Consider the following 25352-nt stretch of genomic DNA (forward strand, 5'->3'; position numbering starts at 1 on the left):
CGTCATTATTTAACTACATAGCTTCTTTATAAAAATTTTAGTGATCCAACAAACACATAAATATAAACATTCCTTCCCATCTTGCTTTGTTCCTCCGACAAAGAAAACTGATCTATCTGTTCAGAGCCAAATGGATGTAATTAGGTGAAGAATCGCTTTCTCTCTGTTTCTGAGCAAATATGTTTTGCAGCGCACCAATTTCTCAAGGGCAGTGGGCTGGGACGGCCAGTGACTGCTGGGGGATGGCTGCTGACCTTCAGGCCAGGCCGACTTTAATTTGCAGAACACTGGTGGTCCCAGGAGGCTCCTCAGGCCAGGCCACACAATCAAACTGAACCAGCAGTCTGCTGCTGTCCAGCTGCACCCACCACCCTGCAGGACATGAAGATGTAGCTAACTAGACAATCCTGCTGCACAGACTTTGGAATCAGGAATTGGGAAATTAAGCACTGCATGAATTCAGCCCTTAATGCAGGAGCCAAAAAGCCTTCTTGTCTTAGTGGCTCCTCTTTCTAGCTGCATTATTTAACAGGAGAGTCTCTGTAGATGTAGAACGTACCTTCCAAGTTTTGATCTCACATCCTGTGTGCTCATTATAAAAAGTGATGCTTTAAGTAAACTTGATAATTAGATACCAAATATGTGAATGGCTTGAAACAGGAATTCTCACTTAAAAAAAAAATGATGTCTGCCTGGGGGTTGCAAAGTATTTTGACATGGAAGACTCCTACCATCTCTGGATGAACAAAATAACTGAATGTCCCCCAGTTGATCTGATTATCACAGCTGTCTTAATGACCAGGTTGATCAGTCCAGTTGATTGCTGCTCAATCAATTGAAATGATGAAAAATAATAACAGATTGACTGGGCAGGGGTAGAGTCAGTTGTGGCACCCAGACATCTCCTTTGTGCGTACATATGTGCTTGTGTGTGTGGATTTGTTTGCATGTAAAAGAGTGTGTACCCTGGCGCTGAAATTTTGTTCTCAATTCAGGAAATTTGAAGACAGATAGCAGCTGAAGACAATTATAGCTTGTGGGCCAATTTAAGCCATATAATGTTCAGGCAACATAAATGTCAGGGACAAAATAACTATAATCATTGCCATTACATATGGGCAATTAGATTAAATACCAATGAAATATTAACTACCACATGTTGTTATATTGGAATTTGAGGGAGAGAATTCTCTTGGATGCACATTACATATAGAATATGACAGGAATGTAAATAAAAGGACAGTATACAGTATTTGAATGAGCTGGTTGTCAAACAGTAATAATGACACTATCCCTTGCACCCTGAACAGTTTCTGCATATTTTTATGTAGCATTTATTACTCCTTAGAAGAACCTGTTTATGTGTATGTCTTCCTACTAGTCACTGAGATCCTTGGGGCCAAGAGTTGTGTCTTCTTTTTTTGTTCTTGATAATGATAGTAGCTAGCAGAGTACTTGTGATAGCCAGACATTGTTCTACAGTGTCAACTCACTTGACTCTCATAACAACCTTATGAGATGAGTACTATCATGAAGCCCATTATACAGAAGAAGAAAATGAGGCACAGGGAGATTGAATAACTTGCTTAAGGTTACCGAGCTTGTTAGTGGTGGATCCAGGACTCACACCCAGGCCGACTGGCTCCAGAGTCTGTGTTCTGAAACATTCTACTGCCTTCTTATTCTTTGCAATGCTTGCATTTATGAATTTTGCTCAGTCAGTAAAGTTTAGCTTATGCATTTACAACTATAAAGATTAAGGTATAGGAAGAGTTGAGGAGTCTGATTTTTAGCTACTTGATTATTGTTCACTGAGCCAACTCATCTACCCAGGTTTTTCTCTTAGAGCCCTGCCCATGTGGCCTGTCCCAGTCCTGGATGTCCTCTACTAGATTCACCCATATTTCCTGATGACCTGGCAGATCACATACATCTCTGTCCCCTTTCACTGCTGGAAATACCTTCCCCTTTGGCTTCTTTTGCTCACCTTCAGTAATCTACCTGTGTAGTTTCTCAGTTTCATCACTGCCCCTGCCTCTTCCACCCATCTGAATTTTATCTCCTATTTGAGTAACTGGGTGAGGCATGAAGGGGATACCTTTAGGGTTTCTGTACCTTATTTCAAGCACTAAAGTAGAGAAGGAGATTTTCACAAATGTGTGGGCAAGATGACTGTGCCCTATTGTATCTGTGTTATAGATGCTTGCAAAATTGGTTTGGATTATGAAACACTATCTTGCTTACAAATGATGTTCTTATGGGAAGGTGGACCACCAGAGATAATCCTAAAAGGTTTGTGCTGAATATTTTCCCATTTAACCTTCCAGATCACCTACTTTTTTAAAAGTAGGCTCCACACCCAATGTAGAGCCCAATGCAGGGCTTGGACTCACAACCCTGAGATCAAGACCTGAGCTGAGATCAAGAGTCTGATGCTTACCTGACTGAGCCACCCAGGCACCCCTCCAAATCACCCTTTTTTACCTTGGGCTTTGCTCCAAAATGTTGACTTCCATGGGCTGCATCCATTAGAATCTCTTGCTCTGGAGCTTCTGTTTGGATTTGGCCAATGAAGAGACTAACAAGAGAGGAGAGAGAAGGAGGAGAAAAAAGTTGGGGTATTATTACTCTGCTCCCTTTTTGTTGGGGTCATGAGTTGACAGGCCTTGTTTGTCCTCTGGTGAAGTCCATATCATTCCAAAGCTATAGCTACAATTTCTCTTCTGGAAGTAATGCCCTCTCCTTTTCTTTCAGGCCTTGGTCGATTAATATTTCTTTCAAGTGCTCCAGACAGAGGGCAGAAAGAAAGTACTTCAGGATATTCCAGGGCAACCAAAAGGCAGAGTTGAGGTAGAGCTTGCATGCTGTCTATCAGCTGAACTTTGGCAGCATAGGGCATCCAGCAGTTGTTGAAAGACGGTTTCAGTGTTCAAAGCAAATGGATTGAAGCCCAGATCATTCTAAACAAACAAACAAACAAACAGTTGGTTTGGTGGTGGGTGCATCTTTAAACAAAGGTTGAGATCCAGTGATTAATCTGGTTTTACTGCCCAGCCATTCCATCTTAACTCTAGCCAGAGGGAACAGGCCGTAGTTTGTGCTGTTTAGTTTGCATTCAAATTTAGTCTAGTGAAATCTTCTCACTAACTGAATTTAGCAAATGACAGTTCATAGTGTTTGGGAAGGACAGTGGGATTCTCTTTCAAAAACAGATTTATGTTTTAAGATAAATTGTTGAATCAGATCCTTATTTTACTTTAATGGCTTTAAAAATATTTTTAAATTCATAAAAGACATCAAAAGGGACTTCAGAGACTGGATAGTCAAAATTTTCCCAGGACTGGTAGACATCTTGATATAGTTCTGCAGAGTTTATCCAAATAGAATAATTTTTAAAAATACTACTTTAGAACAACAGTTCAGGATGTCATTGACACACCTAAAGTCTCTTATGATGGAATGTGGGTATCTGAAGCCTTTATATAAGCAATTTAAGTAAAATATGATTTTGAAGAATTATCCTGGAAATTTAATTAAAATAATATTTTTGGATTCAATTATTTGAACTGGAATATAGATATGATAGTTATAACTTAACATTTCTTCAAACTAGCCTAAAAGAACATGAAGATGGCTCCTTGTGCTGAGCTAAAGTATAATAAATACAATAATAGTTAATAAGAATATAAATAATACATCTGCCAGGCACAGTGTAAGATTTTTATATTATTTTAGGCCCAACAATCCTGTGAAGTAGTTATTATTCCCAGTTTACAGATAAAGAACTTGGAACTTAAATGTTAAGTAACTTGCAAAGGCTTCAACAGTCATAAATGACAGAGTGGGGCTAGAGTTTGGTGTGGTTCGACTCAAATGTCTTTGCTTTAGCACTAAGCAGCACTTTCTGTATGAGCAGGACAAAAATCAGCAGTCAAATCCCTGGGAGAGAATAATTTCCCTAGAATTTATTTTATGTTTCTCATAAAGATGTTTTCCATGAGGGATTCTCTAATTCACAGAGTATTTCAATTAGGATGACTGGAAGAATAGTTCAGATTAGGATTCGCATCCTCATGTTTAATGTATTTTTCATCATTGCTCCATTCTAAAAATGGAAAAAAAAAAAAAGACCTTTGAGAAGAAGGAAAATAATTAAGGGAAATTAAACACTCCTCATGTATTTTTGCATTCAGGCACGAGAGCTCACTGAAAAATGCATTTTGACATGAGAAACAAGTCCAGCCACATTCAAGGCTCACAGCCAAACTTATAGCAGATCTGTATTTTCACATGCTTTTATGCTTTGACCACAGCATCATGTCAGCTATAACATCTTAAACTTTCAAGGTATGGGGTAAATTGGGTCTCTCTTGAATATCCATGGCTGCAACTGATGCATAACTGAATCTATCACATGTGGCCTTCCTCTGTCTTGTGTCACCAATGTGCAGGGGGAAAGCTAGATGCTATAGACATGGTTGTCATGGAAACTAGCAGTTGTCCCTGCAAAGGTTTTGAAGTCAATACAAAGTTGCTGTTAAAGTACATGCAATTCTGTTGATAGAGATGTGATCATAATTCCCTGATTTCTTTTTCTGTCCCTCAAAACAAAAGTATCAAGTTCTTTCCCTCTTCACACCTTTTAGTAGGTTGGTTGCTACAGGAACCCATAATCCTAGGGAAACAGGTATATGTTTAAAACACATTTGGGAACAAATGGTATACATCTAAAGCCAATCTTGTGGCTAAGAGATAAAAAACATTTTGAAGAAAAGATTCTAGAAGGGGCAGTGGGAAAAACAGACTTTATTCTTATCCCATTTTATAGACCCGTCTTTGCCTTCAAAAAGGTATTCGTGAATAGAAAAGATGAACATATTTGTAACCTGGGATCCTCTAAGAGGCTCTTAAGGGGCCTGGTTAGGAGCAAATGGATCTGGTCCCTTTCATCTACTTTGACTTCTCTTGTTCTGTTGTGAGTGTGAGGGGTGATGAATGTACTAATAGCGAGAGGGCAAGGTTCTGGGAGACACAAGAAATAAGCTGCATCTTAATGCGAATACACTTAGGGCTAGAGCAACATCTAAAAAGCTACCTTGGATAATAGAAACCTTTCACAGAGGTTTCTAGGAAAATACACAATAGAAGAGGGAACATATTACTTGTTTTCTTTTAAAAGTCCTCTTAAGAATCTGTGATCAACATCCATTTTAGTCCTGAAGTGGTTGGAGTCTTATGGGAAGCAGAGGGGAAGAGTAGTCAGTCTCCTGCCTTCTCGGGGCAGCCTGATGCTGACCACCATCTTCTCCTTGGGTGGTCAAATAGACAAAACCCTGCCTGGACTGGGAGAAGTTGGAGGACTCAATTTCAGGCTCACTTCTGGCTCTTAATGTCTGTGCTGGAACTGATTTCTTTTAAAGGATGGGGGTCTCCACTGGTTAATTTGATATAGAAATGGGGATAAGCATGTTTAATGGTGGAGGGTCTCTTTCTAACCAATAGTGGACATGTGATAGGTAAGTTCTCAAAAAATGCTTCAGGGCTGAAGGGAAAGGCATTTTTTTCCTCCCCACTTTCATATTATCAGGATATTAGTGGTTAGTGGGATATTAGGAGGTTGGGGGGCATGAGGTGGGAAGTTGACCCAATAAAATGAGGCATCCAGTGTGATTCTGAGGATTGACAATTTTGGAATTCTTCCTCAAATCTGTCCCCTCTTCTCCATTCCCACTGTCACTATGCCACTCAGGCTACTATCCTCTCTTGTTTGGGCTGCAGCAATAGCCTCTTAAGTCATCCCTCTGATTCTACCCTTCCCTTTTCAAGTGGTTCTCTTTATTGCATCCAAAGCAACCAAACTTAAAACTCCTAAGTGCCTTCTCATTGCATTCAGGAAAAAGTTCAGAATCTTCACCTGACCCTCTAGAGTCTGAATTACTTACCTTCTCAGTCTCAACTCTCATGGCTCCCCCCACCCTTTTCTTCCCCCAGCTTTACTGAAAAATAATCCCCCCTTGTTTTTGTACCATTTGGCCATCGAGGACATCTCTCACTTTCTCAAACAGGCCATGCTTTCTTTCATCCCAGGACCCTGGTGCATGCTGCTCCTTCTGTCTGGAGTAATCTTTCTCTCCTTGAATCCTTATCCACTTCTGGCTCCAAGTAACCTAGCTGATTCTTACTTATCTTTCAGTGTTCTGTTTAAATGATAAATCCTTAAGGACTATTCTCCAGGCTAAGTTAGGTCTTGCCAAGTGTCTACAGCAATTTTTCTTCTCCTAGGCTCCCCCCATCACAGCTGTAGTGACTAATTTAAGGTCCATGTATCCCACTAGACTGAAAGTCTCTGAGGGTAGATACCAATCTGTCTTATTCATGCATCTGGTAAATCATGAGGTGTATAATAAATATTTGTAAACTCCATGGCTGGCTCACCATGGAGGCAACATCTATGATGTTTTGTAGCCATCTGCAAATCAGCCACTGGATTGGCCTTCTTCCTCATTAACTCTTCTCTTGGTATGTGTAGCTAGGACTTGCTTGGGGCATAATTACATTTATGGTGAAGTTGGCAAAATTTTATGTATATGGCTCATTTTTTGATGAGTCATGAAAAAATGGCTTCCCTAAAACCAGAATTCTACATTGTAGATTTCTTTGCCAGCAGAAAAGCTAGATAAAAAACAAAAGATGCAGTCAAACTTGCTGTTTGGCATAGTGTAAGAAAAAACCCCCACTCCATTTAATTTACTGGATTTGTTCCTTATAAAACAATCCCTGAATTCAGGCAATCCAGTTTGTGTAGACCCAGTGAGACAGGGATCAATATCTGGTTTCTGAGAGATGAGACTATATGTACTGCAGATTCAAAACTAAAAATCCATATAGTCGGCTACAATTTAAGGCAGCCTCTGCAGGGCTGTAGGTCACAAAAAGAAGGAGCGTTATACCTGCACCAGTGTCCTGATTCTCTGTTGGAATGAAAAATGGAGGAGAAGGTGGCTTATTTCTGTATTTTCTTATAGTGGAAAGTTGAAGAAAAGGGAAGTTTTCCTTGGAACAGGTTTTATTAAAACCAACCTGAACAGGAAATTAGTTTATTCATTCAAAGTCTTCCTGAACACCTGTTTTGTGTGTCACACAGTTACAATAGGACAGTGAAGACTACTTCTTGTGATCCAGCAGGGAGATGAGACAAGGCTACAGGGCTGGCTCATTAGCAGGCAAGAGCAGGGAGCAAGCCAGGGCCTGAGGTGGGGCCACAGTCCTTATAGCAGGAAGTAAAGGATATGGAATTCCAGTGCACTGGGTGATTGAGAAGGATCTCCAGATAAAGGTGGTTCTGGGGCTGGTCTCTAAAGGATAATGGCATTAGGTAGAGAGTACAGTGTGTGTGTGGGGGGAGTGTGCCTCCTGGCAGGAGGAATTGTGTGAATAAACTCTTGGAAGGTGGAAGGCATATGGTAGGCCATATGAATGGGAACTAATTTCCCTTTTGGAAAACGCGGGTGCAGGCCCAGGCTGTTTCAGCCATGATCAATCTGCATTCCTGCCAGGCCAACTGTAGATTCTGTCTGTACATTCTTGTTTGAATGATCCAACCCATGCAGCCATGTGAAATAGTGGTGAAGCTCACAGTTCAGGCTTCTTTACTTGCCTTCTCAGTCCTTTGCTACCCACCACTCAAATCCCAGAAGCCTACTTTCTATCAGTGTGGGAAGAACACTTGTCTTTTTCCTTCTGTAACAGTGATCTGCTTTTCTGCCCTTTATGAAAGTTTTTTTTGTTTGTTTCCTAGAAGAGGAAGAGTAGGGGTTTGGCAGGAAAGAAGGGGACCAATCATTGCAGGGAATTTGAGGATTTACTATATGTAGCTAGGGTATGAATGATACAATTTAATTATTCCAATAACCCTGTGGATCAGTACTGTTAACTTTATATAGGAGGGAATTGAGATCCAGAATTGTCACCCAAAGTCACAAAACTAGAAAGGGCAGAACTAGAAACCAAATTTGTTTGATGCCAAAACTATGTGTCTAACACAAAGCTCTACTGTTTTGGGAGTGTCTTACCTCTCCCTTTAAATTTTTCTTCCAATTTCTTAACTTTATATTTAAAAAATAACATATGCTCACTTTAGACAAGTTGGAAAGTATAGAAAAATAAAGTATAAAAGAACAGAAAAAATTCATTATCAAAAACGTATTCCCCAGAGGTCATTTTTATTACAATATTGGCATATATTCCTTTAATGTCTTGTATAGCTTTTCAAGTAGTTGAGTTTATACTAGTTAATATAAATGCTTTCCTTAATGGTACAAAATAAGATTTCCCTATATACTTAGTCACCTGAGTTTTAATAGCTACAAACATTTTATTACTTAGATGTGCCATAAATTTTAACCATTCACCTTTTATTGGAATTTTAGGGTGTGTCCCGTTTTTTTTCACCATCATAAATAAAAGTGAAATGAACATACACATGAAGATACAAAATGTGCATGCATTTTGATCTATAGTTCTGTCAGGTTCCTAGAAATGGTATTACTGAGTCAAAAAGATATGGACAATTTTTAAAGGGTCTTGATGGGCATAAACAAAACATACTTCAGAACAACTTCTTCAATTTACATTCCATCATTTTGTGGACATTTTTTTTTGATAATCAGTTTTCCCATTCAGAGCACATCTATTATTAAAAAATTATAACTGTCACTATTGTGCTGTTCTTCAGATAGGCACATTTTTGTTAAAATTTTCCCTTATATTTGGTATTTTTCTTGATTTTGTGAATGGGATTTTCCCCTTTTTATTTTATCGTAACTGCTGCATATTTATTTTGCTTCCCACTGTAGAATACTTATTAGAAAGGTTGACAGAGAAGAAAAGGAGGTCTATGGAATTATGCACTGTGAAGTGAGACCTCCATGCAGGTTATGATGGGTCTTTCCTTCCCCAAAACCAAAATGGGAGAAGCGAAGGTCTGCTTTTGGCAGAGGGTAAGGAGCCAGTGGAGATGCTTGCAAAAGTACTGATGATTCCTGACCACCATCTCTTAGGAATGGACAAAAGAAAAAACAGAAGCTGAGTGATGGGAGGATTTACCATGGAGAAAAGAGAGGCTTGTTTTATCATGAGACTGGGAGGAAGGATGAATGCAAAGACAAAAGGAGGGCAGGGGATGGTGAGGAAGTGTGCATTCGGAAATTCCTATCTCAGCCAAGTAGATCAGCGGCTGAGGGGGTGGAGGAGAGGTGGGGATTGGGAAAGAGAGAAGAGTGTACAATACCATAACTATGGTGCCATGATCAGAGCCATCACCAAGATCCCCTCATTTCAGCTTCTTGAAACATATCAGATTGGAGCCTGCCCAGTGCCATCTACTGCTGAGGGTCTGGCCCCATAGCCCCCTACAACACAACTGATTTTAATGAAAACTGAGCATAGAGACTGAACACATGTTGGAAGCCTGCATCCAAATGCTGCCAGGTATCTGGAGAGAAATTGAAAAATTCATGTAACCATGAGAATGCTTTAAATTATCAGATGTTAGAGAAGCTGAGCATAACCTAAATATGCCATTTTACTTTTTTGGGGCTAATGGTAGGGAAAAGAGGCTTCTTTAATTTAAACCTGTCTGATCATGTTTCTTTCTGAGTTTTGCAAATCTTTTAATAAGGAAATAACTGATCAGTGTAAAAATTATTTGTGGTGAGTTTCGGCATCCAGCCCCTCAATATTTAATCTGTATAATTCCTGTTAATGTTTTATTCATGCTCACCAGGGAGGTTATGAGGGCAATGTTAACTGCATAATTTTTCCTTTGTCTAAATACGAACACTTCTGTTTGTTTCTGACTTGAAGAAGAACTTGGTTTTTCTTTCTTCTCTCTCTCTCTCTCTTTTTTAGCTTTTCAGGTTGGGCTCATGTCTCAGAATTAAAATCTAGGGTCCATTAGGCGTCATTCATCTGTGAGATGAATTCTATATTCCATCTATTGATTCCGTTGTGGGTGAACATTTGCGGGGTTTAGGCAAGCACTAGCTAGTGCTCTAAATAGGACTTACATTATTCCTTCAATATAGAATGAAAATGGAGGGAAATATCTTCATTTGAACAGCTTGGGGGAAAACGTTTCATATATTAAGAGCTGCTATATGTAATACATGTAGTTTTCTGATAAGTGAAATGAAAGTAAGTATTCTCCATGATATTGATCCAGTGGAATACATTTAATAATTCCAAGTCCATTTGCCTTTGAATGATGCCTTCTGGGATGGAGATATTTTTCAAGCCAGGGACATTTTATGATTATAAATAGCAAGTAGACCTATTTTTTGTAGTGAGTTTGCTAGAAATTATGAAAAAGGTGTTAAGGGAAGATTGTAGCTCCCTTCCACCCCTGAAAAGAATCTTGACAGTTTCTGTCCCTGGTAATATGTGTACCTTAGGGTGTCTCATTTATATGGATACCTATTAGTAAGCTATCTACTAACCACTGTCTTTTCATTGCAAAATCCCCTGGCCTTTGCTTAGTTCGTGTCCTTAGTTTTTCTATGCATTTTGCTTGAAGCCCATGCTATTATGCAGACATTGCACTATTCTAACTTTATTTCTCCTTTTTGAGTAGTTTTTTTTCTTAGTCTCCTTTGAAAGTTTCTTCTGTTCCTTAATGTGAGTGTTCATTAAGGATCAGAGGTGGTATTCTGCCTTTGCCCTTTTTAATTCTCTGTCTTGGTGAGCTCCTTCATTTTCTTGGCCTCTCACAGCATCTTTATTTAGATACTGATCTCTGAGTTCCCATTCCATGCCTCTTGGGATTTCCACTTGGATTTTCAAACTCAACATATCTAAAAGCTCTTGTTTTCTATAGAACGATATTCTCTCCTATGTTTCTCTTTCATTTATCCTTCTTTTGCTCACTTAAGCCTCAACCTTGAAGGCAACTTTGGCTTCTCTTTTTTCATGATCCTTCCATATCTAATCAGTCACTGTTTTTGTTCTACCTCCATAAATTCTGTACAATCCCCACCCTCCTTCCTCTCTCTGTTCTTACTACCTCTCAGAATTGGTTCTTAAGACTTCACATTTGGATTTTTTTTTTTTTTGGTGCAAAAACGTGATTTTATTAAAGCATGGGGACAGGACCTTTGGGCAGAAAGAGCTGCTGCCAAGACTTCACATTTGGATTGTTGCAGTAACACACATAATATATTGAGATGGTAACTTTTACCTTACTGCTTATAGAATTTTTTATTCTCCCTATAGCAAGACAGCAACCTAATTTTTGTGTTCTCTGCCTCTGGAAATTTTGTGAAAGGAAGTGGGTATGGCAAAAAGAGAAGTTTCCAGACAACATCCAACCAGGATATTGTTTGCAAAACCTAAGCTCATTGAGGAGAATTATTTTGGATCACTCCAGAGGGGTAGGGGGAGCTAGAGATGAATGACTGAATTTGGGAGGTAGAAATGGGTAAAGAGGAGTGAAGTTTTTTTAGAGCATTCCTTTTGAGACAGGAAGAGTGTGGGGTTTGGTAAATTCCATAGAGTCAGGATCATCACTCTGTTGTCTTTCATTTGAGTTGCTGGGATTTCTGATGAGTAAGGCTGGGGTGATAGATGTACCAACTGCTTCTGTAGCACTAGCAGGCATTAAATGTTTCCAGTGCCCACTGTTTTCTATCTTTTAGGAACATGCAGGCTTGGAGAGTGAACTCATCAGTTGTACCAGGGCAGTCTGAAGACTGGAGAGCCCCTCCCTAAGTGCTTTGTAGAGCACAAAGCCCCCCAGGATTCTTGCTTGACTTTAGGGTGGGGGTATTAACTAGAGTATAGGCTAAGCTACTGTAACACAGAGACCCTAAGATCCAGAGGCTAAAACAATTTATAAATTCTTTTTTCCCCCTCTCTCTTGTAATAGTCTGGAAGTAAATGAGCTGTTCGAGTCTGGTAAACAGATCTGCACCACAAGGGCATTTAGGATTCCATGTTCCATCCATCTCGGTACCTCCCCATCTCCTAGAACAAGTTGTTAAAATCTTATGCCATGGCCCCTTTGGGCAATCTGGTGAAGTGTATGAACTGTGTCTCAAAAAAAATGATTTTAGGAGTGCCTGGGTGGCTTAGTTGGTTAAGTGTCTGATTCTTGTTTTCTGCTCAGGTCATGATCTAACAGTTGTGAGATCAAGCTCCGTGTCAGGCTCTGTGCTCACTGAAGAGTCTGCTTCAGATTCTCTCTCCCTCTCCTTCTCCCTCCTGCTCATGCTGTCTGTCTCTCTCTCTCACTCTCAAATAAATATAAGAATCTTTAAAAATGATTTTAAATGCATAAAAATACATAGGGGGATTATAAAGAATGTAAATCATAACAAAATACAATTGTTAAAATAATAAGGACAAATTTGTGATAAACTAATGCATATGCTTCTTTACTGATTATTAACATGATCTATTGGTGTGTCTAATATTTTAGTTTCAAAATAATGATGGACATAAATTGTTACTTCATGATACTTATATAAATGTACTGTGATATAAAAATATCTTTGGTTTCTGAGGGTGATAAGGTTACAGATACTATGAACACTACTGTGGTTTATTGCCTGCATTTGAAATGAGAGAAAAAACTGAATTTAAATTACAGGTTTCTGAAAATAAAGATGTAATTTCCCATCCCAGTTTTTGGACCCCCTGATTTCTATCCATGGGCCCTTTGAAGACCTGTCAGCCCCAGGCTCAGGATCTTGTTTTGGAGTGTTGAAGCTGGCTCACCTCCATGTCTATGCTCTAGCCTTAATAAAAGAGAAAAAGAGAGGTTTGGGGAAAGTGATCTTGTCTTTATGGAGATGAAGATATGCCCATCACTTCTCATGGTCCATTGGCTTGAACCTTGTCTTATGGTTATACCTAGTTTCAAGAGAAACTGTGTTAGGGGGTCTGCAATCAGGTGGCTGTGTGCCTGGCTAAAATTAAGGAGTTTTACTACTAAACAGGAGAAAGAGAGAATAAATACTTAGTGCTTACTATAGGAGTATAGGACTCCCAAAAGTATGCCTGCAATTCAGTTTTCTACCAGCCAGGCTCAGAAGAGATTGTGTGATTTAGAGAGGATTATTGTGAGGATTAGCTACAGTGTGTTCAAGTGGCTGGTAAAGAGTAAGTGCTCAATAAATATTCACTGAAGCTGACTTGCATGTGACCAGGGTCTGTTAGAGGAATAATACACAATGGGCGATAACATATTGGAGCTCCTGGGATGATAAAGAGTCAAAGATATTTATGTTTAAATTCATTCGTTTGTTCATTTAAGAAATATTTATTGAGCTTTGAGCAGACACTGTTGTAGTTGCCAGAAAAATGGCAGGTCAGCAGTATTAAGTCCTTGCTCTCAGAAATCTTTCATTCTATGCAAGGAAAATAGAATAATAAATAAACAAACAAAATGTAGGTTGGGGCAGAGAATATGAAATGAGATGGGGTAAAGGTTATGGTGGAATGCTGTGATAGGCAGAATTAAAAGATGGTCTCTAAGATACCTGCTCCTGGTTACACTCTCTGTATAATCACCCTCATTCATTCCCCCAATTTAAATGTGAATGCGACCTGTGAATAGAATGGAATGTGAATTTTATGATTAGGTTATGTTTTATGGCAAAGCTAGGGAGATTTTGAAAATGTAATTAAGTTTCCAAATCAGCCAATTCTGAGCTACTCAGAAAGGACATTATCTAAGATGGGCCTGACCTAGTCAGGTAATAGCCCTTAAAAAAGAGGAACTGGGCTCTACCTGAGGTGAGAGAGAAATTCTCTTGCTAGTTTTGTGAACTGTGTGTGGAAGGAAACACAATGGCAACAACCTGAGGGCAGCCCCTACAAACTGAGAGCAGCCTCCTTCAGCTACTAAGAAAATAGGAAACTCAGTCACAAGGCTACAAGGAAAATGAATTCTGCCAAAAACATGAATGAGTTTGGAAGTGGATTTTTCCCCAGTCAAGCTTTCTGATGAGAATGTAACCTACCCAACACCTTGTTTGCAGCCTTGAGAGAATAAGCTGTGCCCAGATTCCTGTCTCAAGAAACTGTGAGAAAATAAATGCCTGTTGTTTTAAGCCACTTAGTTTGTGGAGATTTGTTGCATAGCATAAAAAACTAATACAAATACTATTTTAAATGGGATGGTGAAGAAAGGCCTCTCTGATAAGATGAGTTTGAATGGAGACTTGAAGGAAGTGAGAAGCAAACTGTAAGGATATCTGGGGGCAAGAGCAGAGGAGTGGCCATTCTTGCTGGTCTGTGGAGAATAGCCCAGAGACGGTCACAAGTGGAGGAGGAGCAAGCACTAGTTAAGTTGGAAGAAGGTGGACAGATTATGGATATATTTCAAAGATAGGACTAACAAAATCTGCTACAGGATTAGATATGGAGTGTGAGAGGTAGAGGATTGGAAGGCAAGCTCCAAAATGCAGTTGCTATTTACTGAGTTGAGAAGACTGGGGTAGGGAGAAGCAGGCTTTAGGGAGCAGGCAAGAGTTTGGTTTTGGATATATGAAGTTTGAGATGCCATCCCAATGAATTTGTCAAGGGCAGGTGTATATATAAATCTGGAGTTCAGGAGACAGGTTGGGATGTAGAGAAAAATAGGAAGAAGCAGCAAATAGATGTTATTTAAGCTATGAGACTAGAAGAGATAACCCAAGATACAAAAATCATAGAATATTGGGCCTGAAAGTCACCTTAAGAGATTATTTTTCAGATGAAGAAACTCTAGCCCAGAGAGGTAAAGTGACAGTAGATCTGTACCTAAGGACACAGAACCAGTTAGTAGCAGAGCTTAACTAAGCCCCCAGCTTTTTGATTCCCAACTCAGATGATTTTTACCAAGGATCACAGGTTCCTTTTCTTTTGCTTTCCTGGAGCATTTCCTATACTTGGGAAAGACGCTTACAAAGTCAACAAGTCTTGACTCTTCTCCTTCATGGGGTTGCAAGTCCCACATACAGATCTCTGAGGCATCCTCCCCAACATTGGGTGTCACCCCATAAGATGCTGATTAGATTTGGTGGCTGTGGGAGGCTGGGGCTCATGTAACAAATGAAAATATATGCTGTGATGTCTATAAACCTCACCCCATCAAATTAATAATGAAAAGCCTCCCATCAAACCCTTCTTGTGCTCAATAGCCTGTGGCACATTTGGACTCATCAATAGATGTTCTACAATATTACAACTTGTTTAAATCTTGGTAAAGTAGTGTTACGTACTATTGTTATTGACTTCCCTTTTCTAATTACCACCCAAAGGTGACGGATGATATAGCTCTAATGACCACATTCTTGGAGAGTGAGTGGCTTTGGGTCTCAACTCATTGTGTCTTAGCTGTTCTGGAGGAGGAGACCCCCTGCTGAAAGCAGATCAGCTTTAGCAAGGCCATCATATTGAGGCCCAGGCGATGTTTGAGACCATTCATAGAGGGATTTCTGCGACTGGTTTGAAGCCAAAGATTTTAAGAGTATCTGTGTGAATGTAAGACATGGTAATTGCAGGAATCCTAAGGCATGTGGAGCTATAAGCCAGGTGGGCAGAAAACATAACTTTTTTCTTGTAACTCAAATTTCTCTTTTGTAATTTCAACTTAAATTTCTGTTTTGAGCCTCCATTTTGCTGGGTTGGCAGAAACATAATCTTCCCCCTCCCCTTTCTTGTAATGGAAATCTAAGTTTTGGGGAACATGGATTATGTGGTACCCAAGCATGGCAGGATGGCCTGTGAACTTTGACGTTGTTAAATACATTTGTCTACTGAGATACTCATCTTTTCATCTGGTCCTCCGATATTGGTTCCCACATAGTGCCCATGAGATTTTCCTTTTTTCTTTCATGGCTCCTTCAAGCCTAGTGGCTCTCTGTTACTCCTGTGTGTGGTCATTATTCCATCCTTTCCTACTGTTCTGGAACATTGAGATCTCTTTGGGGATCCCTAAGGTGCCTGATGCCTGGACTCACTGTGCTTTCTCCCCTTCCTGCTCCCTGAGCTCTGCTAGGGCCCTGCTTCTTGTAAGGACCAACATTAAATTTCATCACTTTCTGTCCTCTGGGGAAATCTTTTGTGGTCTCTCTCAGAAGCCCTCACACTGCCCAGATCCCACTTATCTCCAAAATTTTTTTTTAAATGACTAGAGTCCTCTCCAGTTCCTTCAAAGTTTGGGTTTTGGAGTTTAGAGCTAGGAAGACCCTTTTTTTTTTTTTTTTTCAGATTTACGCTAAGATAATAAGCACAGAACAGTTAATTATGTGTTTTTATAGAGGGAATGATGGGATGAGGAAAGAAAAATGGGAAAGGACTGGGAGATATGAAAGTGATTTCATTCATATAAAAGCAATCATACCACAACAGGATACTACTGGAAGCTAGACTTGCTTTTCCCTTTCTATGTCCCTGGCCAGCATTCTAATAATTGAATATCACTTCCCGTGCTGGATGGTAGGGACTATGGTTAGTTACCTAGAAGTAGACAAAAGTATTTCAAAAATATAGTGCCTCTTGACAACTTTTTAAAATTCTTTCATTGTATTTTTGTAATTTAGTAATTTGGTAATGATTGAGCAGATTAAGTGATGGCTTCTTTTCTTGAATTCCAATCATGCTTTATTCTCTACTTTCTTTTTTTTAAATTTCTTTTTTATTTTTTTAGATTGCTTTATTAAGGAATCATTGACATGTAAAGAGCTATACATCATTAATGTACACAACTTGATGAGTTGGGGATAAATATACACCTGAAAGTATACCACCATCATGGCCATAGACATGTCCATCACCTCCTAAAATTTCCTTGCACCCACCCCATTTATTACTGCTGTTATTATTAATTATTGTTATTTTTGTAACAATATAAGAGCATTTAACATAAGATCTATTCCCTCAAAAACTAAGTATACAATTCAGTATTTTTTCCCAGTTTTTTAAATTTTTTTTATTGTTATGTTAATCACCATACATTACATCATTAGTTTTAGAAGTAGTGTTCCATGATTCATTGTTTGTGCATAACACCCAGTGCTCCATGCAGAACGTGCCCTCTTTAATACCCATCACCAGGCCAACCCATCCTCCCACCCCCCCTCCCCTCTAGAACCCTCAGTTTGTTTTTCAGAGTTCATCATCTCTCACAGTTCGTCTCCCCCTCCGATTCCCCCCCTTCATTCTTCCCCTCCTGCTATCTTCTTCTTCTTTTTTTTTCTTAATATATATTGCATTATTTGTTTCAGAGGTACAGATCTGAGATTCAACAGTCTTGCACAATTCACAGCGCTTACCAGAGCACATACCCTCCCCAGTGTCTATCACCCAGTCACCCCATCCCTCCCACCCCCCCCACTCCAGCAACCCTCAGTTTGTTTCCTGAGATTAAGAATTCCTCATTCAGTGAGGTTATATGATGCATGTCTTCCTCTGTTTGACTTATTTCACTCAGCATAATACCCTCCAGTTCCATCCACGTCGTTGCAAATGGCAAGATCTCATTTCTTTTGATGGCTGCATAATATTCCATTGTATATCTATACCACATCTTCTTTATCCATTCATCTGTCGATGGACATCTTGGCTCTTTCCACAGTTTGGCTATTGTGGACATTGCTGCTATAAACATCGGGGTGCACGTACCCCTTCGGATCCCTACATTTGTATCTTTGGGGTAAATACCCAGTAGTCCAATTGCTGGATCGTATGGTAGCTCTATTTTCAACTTTTTGAGGAACCTCTATACTGTTTTCCAGAGTGGCTGCACCAGCTTGCATTCCCACTAACAGTATAGGAGGGTTCCCCTTTCTCCACATCCCCGCCAACATCTGTCATTTCCTGACTTGTTAATTTTAGCCATTCTGACTGGTGTGAGGTGGTATCTCATTGAGGTTTTGATTTGGATTTCCCTGATGCCGAGCGATGTTGAGCACTTTTTCATGTGTCTGTTGGCCGTTTGGATGTCTTCTTTGGAAAAATGTCTGTTCATGTCTTCTGCCCATTTCTTGATTGGATTCTTTGTTCTTTGGGTGTTGAGTTTGATAAGTTCTTTATAGATTTTATTCTCTACTTTCTTAACTTCTTTTACAAGAGAGTTGAGCTCTTGACCAGCAGAACCTGTTTATGATTTATCTCTGTATATCCAACATAATGTAACTACATAATAGGTATTCAATAAATTTTTGAATGATCCATTACTTGGGTCCCAAGAAAAGAAAATGTAGGAATTAAGTTCATTGATGTAGAGGGCTATGGTTTTAGAGGTGTCATCCATTCAATAATTTTATGGAACACCCATAATGTTTCAGGACCTTTAGTAGATCCTTGAGATAAAAAAAATTAGCAAGATGTGTCTTTGAGGGGTTTATTTTCATAGAATTGACCTGTATCTTAACTGACCTTATAAGATGTGCAGAATCCATTATATGTATGTAACTTACTTTAACATGTATTCTCTAGACACTTGTGTTGCTTCTAATCTTTAGCTATTTTCAAACAAAGCTGCAATGAATAACTATATGTAAACATCATTAATACAAGTACATGTATATATGTAGGGTAACTTCATAAATTGCTCTTCATAGAATACCCTCATCAGTAATATATGACAATTTACAACTATGTCTTAGCCTTGGTTTCTACTGGCTATCACGTTAGGCTCTTTAATTTGTTTATCTGAAGATTTGATAACATCTTCCTCCCTTCTATTCTCAGGTCTCATAATGAACAAAAACATTAAATTCTATATATTGGGTCATCATTTCCCTACATGTATGCTGTGGAGCACTAGTCCTACAAGATATTATAGAGTCCAGCGGTCACATAAATACCACATACCATGTCTGCTTCTTGCAGAGTTACAAAGCACTATAGAACAATTAAAAAAAAACAACACAACTTTTTTTTTTTTAAAGATTTTATTTATTTATTTGACAGAAAGAGACAGTGAGAGAGGGAACACAAGCAGGGGGAGTGGGAGAGGGAGAAGCAGGCTTCCCGTGGAGCCGGGAGCCTGATGCGGGGCTCGATCTCAGGACCCTGGGACCATGACCTGAGCCGAAGGCAGACGCTTAACTGACTGAGCCACCCAGGCGCCCCAAAAATAAACTCGTTTAACTGTGTTTAATTCCAGTGTTTCCCAAACCAGTTTGGGAATCACTTTTTAAAATTATTAATATCTCATAATGTGTACACAACACACACGCTCACACACACACTCTGAGAAAACTTGGAAGGAATATTAACATTGATGCCCTACTAAAAAACTACTCATGCATTTTCAGTAAGGACCCTTACTCTTTTCTTAAGGTAATTTCTGAGGTTCTGATGGATGAAGAGTTCTCATTTCCTTGCTTTGAGCGGTTCTGTTTCACTTGTAGACATATCCATGATTTCCTGGTTTGTGGCCACCCAATTGGTACTGAAAGGTATCTCCAGTGTGGATAAACTCAAAATGACCTGTTTCATCTCCCAGATTGAGAACTGGTCACTGTTGTGTTTTCTTCTTTTTTTTTAAAATAATTTTTATTGTTATGTTAATCACCATGCATTACATCATTAGTTTTTGATGTAGTGTTCCATGATTCATTGTTTGCGTATAACACCCAGTGCTCCATGCAGAACGTGCCCTCTTTAATATCCTTCACCAGGCTAACCCATTGTTGTGTTTTCTTTTTATGAGATTCTACTTAAAATCATGGAAACTTAATAGTGGAATAAAATGAAACTGAACAAGCAAACCTAGTTTCACAGTCCAGTAATTTATAGGATATTTTATAAAAATGGTTTTGTTCTCTAATAAGTTTGAGAAATGCTGCATAGTATATCCCATTTTTGGAGATTCACAATGTATTAAAAACTGAGAAATGTTTCAATAAATTAAGGTTATTTAAGTTAGCATTTTCTAAACTTATTGGGAATAAGTCTTTGTCATGTTGTATTAGATTGGACTGAGGTTCTACAGAATATGCTGGAGGAAATACTGACTAACTGACCTCATATTTCAGCGATAAGATAAAAACTCAAAGAAGTGAAGCTACTTATTCAATTTTATCAAACTCAGTTTTCATTTTTTAAATTCAGTTCACCTATTACCTTTTATCTTTTTGTTTCATTAAAAAAAATCCCCCAAACCCTGTGCTATGACAAAATATATCAAAGAGGTTAGAAGAAAGCCAAATTTAAATACCTACGCTGTCTGATATTTACTACTGAATTGCCTAAACAATTGTGTAATCAAGGATGTACTCCCAAATGTCATCATTTTATATTTATTTGAATCCAATTGGCTTTTCAACCAAAGTTTTTTAAATTTTTTTTTTAAAGACACATTTATTCAGTGTCATGATCAGACTATTATATTTAGCAATCAACAGCATGGGTGCAAAAAAAAAAATCTACATTAAAAACCTTTGTTGGAATGCTTTACACTTTCCACAGAACAGAAACTAAAATAACCTGTTATACAATTAGTCACAAATACAGTCCTGGAGTTTTTTGCCCATGCACATGAGTATTGTCTAAAACATGTCTTCTTTGTAGCAGCGAGGCCCTCCCACCCCTGTGCTTGGCTGAGTTCACAAATCTGTTGTAACCTGTAGCTTCCCTGTCACTTCTCGGGCTCTCCTCTCCTGCTAAGCTTTGTTTCCTGGCAGTAATTAAAACCTTCTGCCACTGCCATAGCTACTGCTGCTGCTGGAACCACCATAGCCACCTTGGTTTCATGGTTTGGCAAAGTATTGGCCTCCACCACCATGGGGGCCAGAGCTTCTGCCTCCAAAATTTCCTCCTTTCATGGGTCCAAAATTTGAGGATTGATTGTTGTAATTGCCAAAATCATTATAGCTTCTACCACCTCCAAAGTTGCTTCCATCATTACCAAATCCATTATAGCCATCCCCACTGCCACCATATCCACCACCACCTCGACTGCCACCAAAGCCACCTCGACCACTGAAGTTCCCTCCACGACCAAAGTTGTCATTCCCACCAAAACCACCTCCACGACCACCACCAAAGTTTCCAGAACCACTTTGATCTCTTTGGCTGGATGAAGCACTAGCCATCTCTTGCTTAGATAGGGCTTTCCTTACTTCACAGTTGTGGCCATTCACAGTATGGTGTTTCTAAATGACAGTCTTGTCTACAGAGTCATGGTCATCAAATGTTACAAAAGCAAAACCTCTCTTTTTGCCACTGCCCTGGTCAGTCATGATCTCGATCACTTCAATTTTCCCATACTGTTCAAAATAATCTCTTAGATGATGTTCTTCAGTGTCTTCTTTAATGCCACCAACAAAAATCTTTTTCACAGTTAAGTGGGTATCAGGTCTTTGAGAATCTTCTCTTGAGACAGCCCTCTTTGGTTCCACAACTCTTCCATCTACCTTGTGTGGCCTTGCGTTCATGGCTGCATCCACCTCCTCCACAGTGGCATACGTGACAAACCCAAAGCCTCTGGAGCGCTTGGTGTTTGGATCTCTCATTACCACACAGTCCGTAAGCATTCCCCATTGCTCAAAATGGCTCCTCAGACTCTCATCGGTTGTTTCAAAGCTCAAACCTCCGATGAAGAGCTTCCGCAGCTGTTCAGGCTCTTTGGGAGACTCTGACTTAGACATGATGGCGGTGGGAGGGGAGACTTTAATGATGCTTACTTGGTGGCGTCCACGGGCAGAAAGTTAATTTTTATTTATTTATTTATTTATTTATTTATTTATTTATTTATTTATTTATAAAAAGATTTATTTATTTATTTGAGAGAGAGAGAGAGAGAGTGCATGAGCTGGGGAGGTAGAGGGGAGGGAGAGAAAGAATCTCAGGCATACTGCACTGTGTGCGGAGCCGGACATGGGGCTCGATCTCACTACCCTGAGATTGTGACCTGAGCTGAAACCAAGAGTTGGACACTTAACTGACTGTGCCACCCAGGTGCCCCAAAGTTTAGTTTTTAATAGTTCCACTGTATGTATTTGCTTTTTAGCTTTAAGACTCATTATTTCGGACACTGACCATCCTCTTATTTGCCCTTTTCATAGATTTTGGCTTTGCATGTTACTTGAAACTTGATTTAAGTTTATATTGATTCCACCTCTATTTAAAAATTTTCTTGGTCTTAAGTTCCACTGAACTTTTGCCCCAACATTTGTAGGCGAAAATAAAACTGCCCAGTTTCTTCTATCGTGTCTTTTTTTTGGCGTGGGGGGGAGTGGCAGAGCCGGCTGAGGCTTTATTTGGGAAAAGACACTTGAATTCGCTTTTAGTTGGGGGCATGAACAAGAGAGGGTACCCAGGGCAGTAGACTCCCCGCCAAGGGTAGGCTGAGAACTGGGGCTGAGTCTTAGGTGGCTCTCCTGTTCCCGACGCTCCCCGGCACAGCTCCTTACCCCCAAAGGCTCTATGGCAGCTACAAGAGTGGGGAGGCTGGGAGGGACCACCGTGGTTGTTCACTTGGACAGGATATCAGATGACTCGGACACTAGCTTCCCATCACGGGTCTTGATCTTCTTTACGACCACAGCCTTGGAGGAGCTGCTGTGGCTGAAGGAACCAGCAGGGCCAAAGCTGGACTGGAAGGAGCTCAGGCCATAGTTGAGGTCGGGGCTTATGAGGCCTCTATAGACCAAGCTCAGGCCACTTGAGTAGCTGCTCGTGGTCTTAGTATGGATACTCTTATTCTGCATCCCAGACTCCAGCTGGCTCTCCTCACCCTCCAGCAGCTTGCGGTAGGTGGCGATCTCGATGTCCAGGGCCAGCTTGATGTTCATGAGCTCCTGCTACTCGTGCAGCTGCCAGGCCATGTCCTGCTTGGCTCGCTGCAGGGCAGCCTCCAGCTCGGCCACCTTGGAATTGGCGTCGTTAATGGTCAGCTCCCCGTACTGCTCAGCATCAGCAATGGCCGCCTCCAGGGCAGCCCTCTGGTTTTTGAGGGCCTCAATCTCAGCCTGGAGTCAGCTGATTCTGCGGTTCATCTCAGAAATCTCCATCTTCGTGCGACGGAGGTCATCCCTGTGCTTCCCAGCCAGTGTCTGCAGCTCCTCGTACTTGATCTGGTACATGGTCTCGGCCTCAGCCCAGCTGTGGTTGGTGATGTCCTCGTACTGGGCCTTCACCTCGGCGATGATGCTTTCCAGGTCCAGGGAGTGGCTGTTGTCCATGGACAGGACCACTGACGTGTCCGGGATCTGGGACTGCAGCTCACAGATTTCCTCTTCGTACAGCTGCCTTAAGAAGCTGATCTCATTGGTCAGCCCTTCCAGGCAGAACTCCAGCTCTACCTTGTTCATGTAAGCCTCATCCACATCCTTCTTGATGAGGACAAATTCATTCTCCATGTCTGCACACTCTTTCATCTCCTCCAAATATTCTTGAAGTCCTCCACGAGCCCTTGCATGTTGCCAAGCTCCACCTCTAGCTTCAGCTTCTCCTGGCCCAGGGTGTCCAGCTGCCGCCGGAGGTTGCTGATGTAGCTCTCAAACGTGTTGTCTGTGTTGCTCCGAGCGTTTTTCTGCTGCTGTAGGAGGCTCCACTTGGTCTCCAGAATTTTGTTCTGCTGCTCCAGGTGCCTCGCCTTGTCGATGAAGGAGGCAAATTTGTTGACGGTCTTGATCTGCTCCTTCTCTTGGGTGTGCACAGCTTGGATGTTGGGGTCCACCTCCAGCTTAAGGGGGCTCAATAGGCTCTAGTTCACTGAGACAGCTGTGATGCCCCCCATGCCTCTGGCCCTGCCGCCGTAGACCCCGACCACACTCAGGCTGCTGCTCAGGTCACCCTGGAAGCGGCTGCTGCTGCCGCCCACCTGGGAGAAGGCAGAGGAGCTAATGCGGGAGCCAGGCCCGCTCATGTAGGAGTGGCTGCTGAAGGCCCGGGGGCCGGAGGTGGACATCTTGTAGGACTTCTGGGTCACCCTGATGGACATGGTGGAGGCCGGAGTGGAGGCTGGAGTGGAGGCGAGTAGGCTGAACCTGACAGAGGTTCCAGAAGGAGCAGAGAAGCTGCTTCTAGGTCCTATCATGTCTTTCTGTCCAAATATTCATCCTTTACTTCATCCACCGATAGAATTTATGAACACAGGTGCTAGGCATTGAGCTAAGTGTCACAGCCGACACAAGGGCAAATATACATGATATCTGACTCAGCGCAGTTAGCATCTAGCTGAGAAAGGAATCCCTCTGGCTGAGGCTCTGCATGGTAAAGGACCAAGGCTACTGTGTATGGTTGCATAGAGGGTGCCTGCACAACTTCAGGGGACACCATCTACATAGATGATGACATGGTGGTTGTGCCACATATGTATGATGCTATGGAGTTGTGCCACCCAGGGGCCCTGTATGAGGGACCTGTGCTAGGACTTTATTCTAGCACCTTTCTGTTGGAGTTTTCAGCTTAACTCTGGGAAATCACTTGTGGGTGAAGTTAGAGTAGGAGAAATGGCTTCTGTTCTGAACAGTAGAATTCTGCATATACTGGAGGAGTCGCCATTTTTTAAGGTGATTCTGAGCTGAAGAGATACACTGGCTTCAGAGCCAGTTTGAGTATGACTGAAAAGTTGAATTTCACCTGTGACTTGGCTCCACCTGTGAAGTCTTTGGACAGTGAGCCAGGGAGTGCAAAAACTCGTCCTGGACTGGAATCAACATGGTAGGTGAAATAAGAAAAAATCATAGCTTAAAGTCAATAACAGATGAAGCTACAAAATTTCCAAATATTGGAAAGTTCAGACATATGCTTCTAGACAATAACCCATGGGTTAAAGGAGAAATCACAATAGAAATTGGAAAATACTTTGGATTGAATGACTTTGGAAATTTTGCATATCAAAAGTTGTGGGATATGGTCAAAGCTTTGCTTATTGGGAAATTTATAGCTTTACGTGAATATGTTAGAAAAGATGGGAGGCTGAAATCAATGAGCTAAGCACCCATCCTAAGAAGTTTGAAAATAACAGCAAATTAGACCAAAGAAAGCAGAAAGAATGACATTATTAAAGATAAGAGTAGAAAGTAATGAAGAGGAAAACAAAAAACTAACATGAAATTGAGAGGATCAAGATGGGCAACAGTTGGTTTCAGAAAAGGCTAATAAAACTGAAAGTTCCTAGTGCAGGAATGGTGGGGTGGGAGAGAGAGATGGAGAGGGAAGAAAAGGGAGAGAAAGAGAGAAAAAGGGAAGGAGAGCAAAAGGGAGAGGGAGAGAGGGGGAGGGAGAAGAAAATCAATGTTAAGAATAAACAAGTGGTTATTTGAGATCCTACAGATATTAAAATGATAAGAAGCTCTTACAAATAACATTATAACAATACATTTTAAAATTTAGGTGAAATGGACCCATTC

General features: G+C 40.6%; 2 pseudogenes; both read right to left on the minus strand.

Annotated features, from left to right (window-relative positions):
* Positions 1-20645: 20645 nt before the first annotated feature.
* On the minus strand, positions 20646-21641 carry LOC118002934 (annotated as a pseudogene).
* Positions 21642-22049: 408 nt separating this feature from the next.
* On the minus strand, positions 22050-24126 carry LOC118002933 (annotated as a pseudogene).
* Between the last annotated feature and the right edge of the window lie 1226 nt (positions 24127-25352).

Source organism: Mirounga leonina, unplaced genomic scaffold (genome assembly GCF_011800145.1).
Source record: "Mirounga leonina isolate KUSES-001 unplaced genomic scaffold, KU_Mleo_1.0 Mir_91, whole genome shotgun sequence".
Classification (NCBI taxonomy): Eukaryota; Metazoa; Chordata; class Mammalia; order Carnivora; family Phocidae; genus Mirounga; species Mirounga leonina.